Raw genomic sequence first — 9,351 nt, 5'->3', positions numbered from 1 at the left:
GACGTTTCTTTAAATTATTTTTCTTAACTCACAATATCGATTAAATCCTTAACCAATTTAAAAGCTTCAGATTTTTCTGAAAGAAAACTAAGAAAAACAAAATTAAATTCCCAAAAAATAAATTGGAAACATTTTAGTAAAAATATTCCAATGAAATTTAAGAATTTCTTCAACAGTGATCTTTAACAGGAAAAAATAAATAAATATGTAAGCTTTACTAAATTATAGAGGCATCTCTTTTAAAGCACATATAGCGCAAAAGATAAATTTTCATAAATAAAAGATAAAGTTTTCGTTGACTTAAAAGCAAATTTAAATATTATATTAAAAATATATATACTTTTGCGTCAACTCATATTAAAATCAAAATTAAATTTTTCTCTTTATAATCATTTTAATAACTTTTTTAATTTAGTAATTGCTTCAAAACCTTACAAGAGTTTTTTTAGAAAAAAATAAACAAAATACAGAGCTATATTTAGAATTAAAAAATTTTTGTACATTTTCTTAAACAAGAAATTTTGTTCGTTTCAAGTCTCTAGTTTCCTCAGATTCTTATTTGAAAGTATATTATATAAATAACATTGCATTTATTTCAATACATACTATAGTTTTGCAATTGCTGACTGCGGTAGCTTTTTTTAACCCTCCTGGCGTTTCCCCTCTCTCTTAGTTTCTTACTACAAGCGGCAGACACATTTTAGAAAGATGCCACGAAAAGTGTCGAGGGTCGGACAAAAGGTATGCTTTCCCCTTTCCACTTCAATTTGTGGTTAAAAGGGGTGATTATCGGTCTAGGAGGTCCAGGTGGGTCATGACAGTTTGATGGATGAATCGCGTATGTGATTCACTTTTCCGAAAGTCATTTTTGAACTGTGGTCAACATTGCACTTTCCTCTGAAATATCAAGCAATGAAGAAGACATTTTTACTGATAAGTCCTTGTCCTTTGAACTTTGACAATGATACGTTGATATATAACATCAAAGGTTGTTATCAATATCCCCTGTGATGGTACTGAATAGGTTCTTTCTACTGATATTTTTTCCTTCCTAGCTCTTTTGACTTCTGTTATTTCCCAGATACAATTGCCAAGTTTTAAAAAAAAAATGTGCATCCATTTTAATTTACTTCAGTTCTAAGTTCATGTAGGATGAGAACAATTTCGTTGATATACGTGTTAATAACAAATCATATTTACCTTTTTAATCCACATTAATGATATCTTTGAATTTAAAAAATAATTTATAGTACTTATATAATAGTACTATAGATGCGAAATATAACGTCAATTCAGTGGATATTATATTTTCATGTATAATGGCTCTTTTTCTTTGAGAGGGAGAAAAAGCTTTTGTTAAGCGCTACTGTTTCAAAACGAAATATCCATTTTTAATTCATCGTTTACGCGATTGAGTAAAAATCGTTAGGTATTCTAATAGAGATTTATAAAACTTCAAAAAATATGAATTTCTATTTACACTAGTAGTTATTAAGCAAAACTGCATTTTTCATTACATTTTTTCATAGTAAAAATAATATTAAGAATGAAAACATATCAAAATCTTATTAAATTTCACATGCAAGGAATAAATATCAGTACAAGAATCATTGCAAGAATATTTTTTCAAGCAAAGGCGGGATCAGGGGAGGGGGAATTTCTCCCCTGTCGGGCATGCCCCCCCCCCTCCCACGGGAAAATTTTAAAGTCTCGTCCGGAAAATAGTCTGGTCACATTTTTTTCTAAATTATGTCAAAAATTCTTTTACAAATGCCTAATAAAAAAATTTTGTAATTGACTTTTTATCTATTTGTTCTTAATTAGTAACAAAAATTAGCAAAATATATTGTAAATTCTATGTAATTATAGTTTCACTGCACTACCCATAACTTTACCTGTACATTGTCAAACTAGAGACTGGATGCGATTAGACATAGGTGAAATTGAAGACTTTTCGAAGTCCCATAGAAATCCTTTCCCACAGACACATCTTCATTTTCTTGGAAACTTATCTTTCAAAACTGCTATTCTTTCTTCTGGAGAACTAAGAAGGGGATACACAGGTCCTCTTCTTTGCGAATTCTTTTTTATGTAATGTGTTTATCAATGGTTTATGTGATCACATAATTTCTTTTTGAAATTTTCAAGCAAAATGAAAGTATAAGAACAAAATAAAAAAAATTTAATTTTTTAATCATTTTTTTTTTAAAAATACTATTAATTGAGGAAAATCATTTACTTATTCGGATTCAAGGTTTATATTTTAATCAACGCAATAAATATGCAGTCGGAAAAAAAACAATAACAAAATATTTTTTATTTATTATCTTTTTTATCATTTTCTTAGTAGTAAAAAGATTGTTGATTGAGTCAGAAAAACAATTAAACTGTTCATATACAATATCCTAAAATATATATTAATCAACCTAACAGATTCTCATTGACTTATTTTATGTACAGTGCATGAAATGGAAAAAGGGAACACCTTGATTAACTTTTGATTTAATCATATTTTCACGTACAAAGAATCAATACCATATTTTAAGTTACGAAAATAAACAGAAAAACGCATTCTGATCTGGATAAACATACAAGTTTGTCTATAGTTTCAGGTTTGTAGATCTTGCTATTTTATTTTATCCGTCGTTGAACAACCGACCCAATTTCAACTCCGTAGCCTTGTAATTTTGAACCAATCCAGAAGACCAGGAAACTCCTGGATAAGTACCCCCAGTGTTGTTTATTTGTTATGGGAACATGGGGGGCTTTGCGACTCGATAGATTTAACGTGCATCAGTCGCCATTTACTGCACGGGAATTTCAAAAATCGTGATTCAGAATTTTTCAACGCATATTATAAATATATTAAATATTTTATAACTATTTAAAACTATATTTTTTGCATGGAATTACCTTTGGAAAAACGAATTTTAACAATTGTATGAAAATTTTTTCGATTCAATCAAAAAGCAAAATCGGTCAAATAAGTCCTGAAAAATAAAAATAATTTTTTTTTCTTCGAAATTTGGTCCCCTAACTTCTTAATTTTTAGTGTCCATTTCTTGTGACTTAAAATTCGTAACTATGAAAGCAAAAACAAATTTAAATCGTAGAGGAAAGAATGTTTCGCGTTGACATGTGGTAAACAATAATCAATTAACTGTGTGAAAGGTTATTCGTTGCAGGCATATGCCAATATGTAAAACGCTTTTGCAGGGCGAAACAGAAATCTTGGTAGAAAGTGTGCTTTCAGCTTTGCAGTGAAACGAAAACATAGGCAGACAAACAGCAGCCATGTGTTGCAATTTTTTTTTAAAAATGTAAGTTAGTTAATATTCGTTTCTCGGAAGCAAATTTAAAATTTGTAAATTTAAAAATAATTACAAATTTCAGCTATATTGTTTGAATCTTATATTTTCAGCCGATGGACTTACTCTTTTTCTCAAATAGAGAAATTAGCATTTTGCCGGACATAGATGTTCACTTTAAAAGCATCTTTGAAAAGAAAAGGGAATCGCAAGGAGAAATTTTCGAAGTATCTTTGTATTTATTTACAATATATATTAGCATCGAGTCCCCTGATTAAAATAGCCCTTTTTTTGTCCGTAAAATTATACAGTGTAACAATTAAAAAAAAATAGAAATTTTGCAATTTTATGGGCATAACCATTTCGAAGTTCCTTCGAAACGGGGCATGATATATTTAGATAGAATACGTGGATGCAAAAAATGTACTTAAAACTTTATTTGCAAAACATTTAAATGAGTCAAAAGTCAATCGATGCATATAAAAATAACATTTTATATTAAAATATTCTTTAAATGTTTTGTTAAATGTGCATGAAATTTCTGATTTTTATTATCGAATAATTTTTGCTTTATGAGAGTAAGAAGTGTCGAATTTTTTTGAAACAGCGGTTACTGCTACAACTATTCTTCATTACAGAAGTAATTTTTACGATTACAATGTATGGTAAATTGCACCATACAGTACAAAATATATCGATAACCGAAAAAAAATTAGATTTAAATTTACATTAAAAGGAATCTGCACATTATGGGTATCAATATTACTGATTTTAGATTCTTAGAAACACACTTGAAAAAAATGTAAAGTATAATTAATTTAAATATTTTGAATTTGTTTGAGCCCCCCAGTCGGGGGAGACTTGACCCCTTGTCGGGCAGAGTCTGGCGCCATCCTTGATTTCAAGAATTAATACATTGATTCTTTGCTATTTTGTCTACTGCTTTAATTTCGTGTGAATGATTTTTACAATATAAATCAAACAATATATATTGTAAAAAAAGTACGTCACAGTAACAGAATTTAAATATACAAAAATAAACATATTTTTAAAGATTTTTGGTTGTATTGATTTAGTATAATAAATATCAATTAAATTTTTTTCATGAAAAAAATTAACTCTTTGCACCATGATGACCTATAGAATCAGTTATTCCAAATATGTTTCTGAGACACCATTTAGAAATATTGTCTCAGACTCAAAGGTAAATAACTATACTTCTAGCTGACAACACTAATTTTTTCCGCCTATAGAATAGAATACAGTGCATGCAAAATCGGAAAAAAATCGTTGCTCTGCTTTTCTTTTTCTGTGAAAAAAACTGACAATAATTACAACCTGTAAACATGACATAAAAATACTTTGTCATAAAAAAGTACTTCGATTATGCATTATTCAAGGTGCACACCTTTTGTATGGCAATTAAATGACATAGAAAAGAATTACACAAAAAAAAAGGAAGATATTTTCAAAATTGGAAATGGTAAATAGAATGAATATGGGATTTTATATTTTTATTCGTTAGTTTATATATTCATTACTTTATATTCTTATATTCATTAGTCTATATTTAATTTTTATAAGTAGGATATGTTTGCTTTTTTTATTTCTTTATAGAACCTAACTTAGCTGGAAAAAAAATTGCAAAAAACTTATGTGTATAAGTATAAAAATCTATTACAATATAAATATTGCTTTCCCCCGAATTTCATTCTTTCATCCCTCTTCAAAGTCAAGAGATAGGAAATGAGCTATGGGATTGCAAATTCAGGTTTTTAAGTCGAACGTCATCGAACTAGTCACTCCTTCTATTCAGAATAGATAAGGGTAGGATTTCTTTTCTAGGGGGGTGGCGAGTAAAAATTTTGACTCAAAAGGACAACGAGTTAGGAAAGAATCTCGATTTCAATGTAAACAGTGCAATGTCACTTTGTGTGTTGTACCTTGTTTTGAAGTATATCATACAATTGAGAATTTGTAATTTTTACACATGTTTAAAACATAATACAACTGATATTTTAATTAACATTAACCTGTTTAACATTTTCTCATTTAAATAAATATTTTATTGCATAACTTCGTTTGTATTTTATGAATACTATTTAATTGAATAAAGTAAGCTATATATAAACGAATTTTAATGAAGTTGCTATATTTTGTATTTCTAACGAGGTTATCAGTATAATTTTATCTTTCATCTAATTTTCTTTTTTATTTTTAAATTATTACTAATACATTTAAGCAGATCAAATTTAGGAATAAAGTTTTCGGGATCTTTAGCTTCAAATTTGCAAAAAAATAAAAACTTATTGCACTACTTTTGTAACATATCAACTAATGAAAAGTTGCAATAACATTTTTTTTTTAAATTACATTTTTTAAAGAAAAAAGTATTATACGTATTACTCTATGGTTTCAAATTATATGTGCTAAGAAATATTTCGTGTAATAAAACTTGCCTCCCTGTCCACTATATTTACTATTTATAAGAGTAACACTTTAAGAATATTTTATTTATAGTAATTAGCAACGTATTTAAGGAGCTTGTGGGTTATGGATATACTTGAGATTATGGTAGGGCGCAAGAACTTGTTATCACTTAAAAAAAAACATATAAGAGGTTGCATTATGCCTTATAAAATAAATTACACCTTCATTTATGAATTCAAAGATATACAATTCCTAAGAATGAAAAAAAAAACATCATGTCTTTCATATTTATTCCCAAATATTATTATTATTCATCCTAAATTTATTGAAGCTCTTATTTTAAGTTTTATTATTTTCTTGCAGTCGAGAATTTCTCGAAAAGAATCGCAGAAAATACAGTGACAAATCTTCTCTGCATTTCACATTTCGCTAACTTAATGCAACACGTTCTGCTTATTACAGTACGTCCATTTCTTTTAGATCATCTTTCATAGTATTTTTGATCATAAATAGAAAAGAAAGCAATAGGCGAAACTCACTTCATCCGAACACTTATAAGCGGAGTCTAGATTATATTTACATCACAATAAAGCTTGTTTATTGCTCATTTCAAATGAAACTTCTAAAAACGATTTCAATAACTTAACAAGATCATCACGTAACTAGAAGTATCATTTACTTTTGTATTTAGACCGTCAATAGATGAATATTCTAGTACGAATGACAGTACTGTAATACTTAATTTGATTGTGTTAAATTAATGGTATATTAGGGGGAGTGGAAAGTAAGGTCATTTCGGTGCAGTTGGTATTTGTTACCAAGATTTTATTTTTAATCAACACTGTATTCACCCTCGTTATCAACAACTTTCAAATTCCGAATTGTTTAAAATGTATATCGTAATGTGAGTGACATAAAAAATTTAAAATTTATTTGATTATTTGCAAGGATGGAAAAAAATGTAAAACTACTTAGAAAAACTCACTTAGTTATTTGAAGTTTTAACAACTTGTAATTTTTTTTTACATAATTTATTAAGAAAATTTAAATTTATTATTAAACTTAGTTGTTTTTACTAAAACAAGCTATAAATCGTTTTCTTCAAAATGTATATCGTAATGTGAGTGACATAAAAATTTACAATTCATTTGATTATTTGCTTGGATGAAAAAAAAATATTTGGTATATTGAAACTCACTTAGTTATTTGGAGTTTTAACAGCTTGTAATTTTACTAATTTAATAAAACGTATTTCCAAATGAAAAGAATTTCGATTTCCTCTCTATCCATGAAAATGTTTCAATATCATTAAACTAAAGTACAAATAAAACTAGTGTCATAGGTGATGGGATTTTAGACAAACGCTGAGAAAGTCCAGAACATTACATGAAGAGGAGAGAATGTTTTTAGAGTTAACTTCAATTGCAAGAATTGTTTTGAAATATATTTTGTAAGCAAAAAAAAAAATTTTTTTTTTAAAAACAATTAATTACTTTAACTAAATTAGTTAAATATTATAGAAAATTGGTAATATTAAAAATTCATAAATTAGTTCATTAAATATTACATTATTATTTAGAGAAGAAATAATTTGCTGCAATTTACACTAAAATTAAATGAATTTTCGAAAATTATTTGAAATTTAAAAATACAAAACGATTTAAAACATTTAAAGATTTAGTATAATAAATTAAGCAATAAATATTGAATAAAATTAAATCTATCGAATAAGTTGAACAAAAAAAAAAATAACCTGTTTATTAAAGGTAAACTTTTAGTTTGAGTGGGGGTTCAAAAATCAAAAAGAATGCAAAATATTCACATCTATTCAAACAGAAATACTATAGCACAGTGAGTGATTTACGATGACAGCTTATACGCCTCTCAATTTGTGAGCAGTAGGAGGTTGAGGGGGAAGGAAATATTCTAGAGGAGAAAAATACGGGTTCGCCGCTCCAGAGGCAGATCGTGAACCCGTGAAAACACGGGCAAGCCGCTTTTAGCAAGGAAATGAAGCCCGTAATATAACGGGCTTGACGCCAGGAGGGTTAACTTACATGTTTTTAAGCACTTTTTTTATTCTGATAAATGAAAAACTCTAGTTGTACACCAAACAATAAGAAAAAATACCTAGTTCTTTTTAAATTGATGAGAAAAGATATTTTTAGTTACCCAACATTTTTTTTTAATTTGAGCTATTTTAACAATTTGATTTAGGGCTTGAATAATTTCGTACATTAATAAAAAGCCTTTTTTGGATTTCTACAATTCTTCAGAACAATTAAAATAAATTTTAAAGATTCAGGTTTAAAATTATTTCCACAAGCCTTTATTTTCTAGATTTTAATGCGAAATATAAGATATTGTATGTGAGTTCACGAAATTGAGAAACTGGTAACTATATTTTGAAGAAGCATTTTAAGTTTGGAATTTTTATTTAAATTTTGTAAGATTTAAAATTTTATATTCAAGTTCAGTCGCCAGTGAATTTAAGTTTTAATGAAGCTTTCCTTATTTTGATTTTCTCCAGATACTTTTTTTAAACTTTTTGATCATTAGATTCTCTCAGCTCATCTTAAAAATTTTTAAAGTAAAAAGTATTTTAAAATATGCATTAAAATACTTCAATATAAATCATACTTCTCCAAATTCTTCAAATGCAAGTAAAATGAAAGTTCTGAATAATTTTTAATCGCTTTTCTACGATCTAAGATGTTGATGAGTTATTGTGACATATTATAAGTAAAATATTATAAAAAACGAAACATTTACATTCATTTATGTAAATAATGAAAATTTATTTAACACTTATTCAATTTTTATTTGTTACAAATTAAATTTTTATGTATTTAGATCTTTTATTATTGCGTTTTACATTGGCCTGATGCACCTGGCCTGACGGGAATTCATTTAAGAATACTCGTGGCACTCAATATGTTAACTAGTAAGTGATTCCAAAATTCATTCGCCTTTTTGAAAACACAGGTTGTTAGAACTTATTCTTACACTAGTTCCTAACGTTACGCCAAAAAAATAAGAACATCTATAAGAAAATTGAAAAAGAACCACGAAAATTTCGATTTTACAAATTCTTGCTAATAAAAATTTTAAATTAATTACATAAAAAAATTTTTTTTTTATTTGCTTCTAATATCAATATCCAATTGGTTCAGTATAAATATTTCTGTAAAGAAAGCACATATTCCTTTAGTTTTTCTTCTCTTTAAAGAGTTCGATATGAAGTCGTCTGATGTGAAGAGTGTAAAAGAATTTATCCATAAAATAAGATTAAATACTTTCCTTTGAAGGTATTCTTTTAGAATAAATGCAGGAAAATATGTCGCTATGGAATTCTCTAAGAGCCGTGAACAGAACATCTGCGTGATAAGATAAATTGTTTTTCTTCAGAAATAAATTGAAAAAGGCCAAGACATGGTTGCTGACAATGCCTTACACGATGAGTATAGAAAATGAAATGCTTTAAGAGTGTCAACTATTACTTTTTTTTCTCCATTTTTAGATTTTATGGCTTTGAAAATAAATGCTTAAGGTATTCTAAGTTTTACTTTTAAAGATATCCTTTTTTTTTTTTTTTTTTTTTGTAGTGAAATTT

This window comes from Parasteatoda tepidariorum, chromosome 3 (assembly GCF_982258835.1).
Source record: "Parasteatoda tepidariorum strain Cologne lab strain chromosome 3, Ptep-v5.0, whole genome shotgun sequence".
Classification (NCBI taxonomy): Eukaryota; Metazoa; Arthropoda; class Arachnida; order Araneae; family Theridiidae; genus Parasteatoda; species Parasteatoda tepidariorum.
This window is presented reverse-complemented; position numbering follows the sequence as displayed.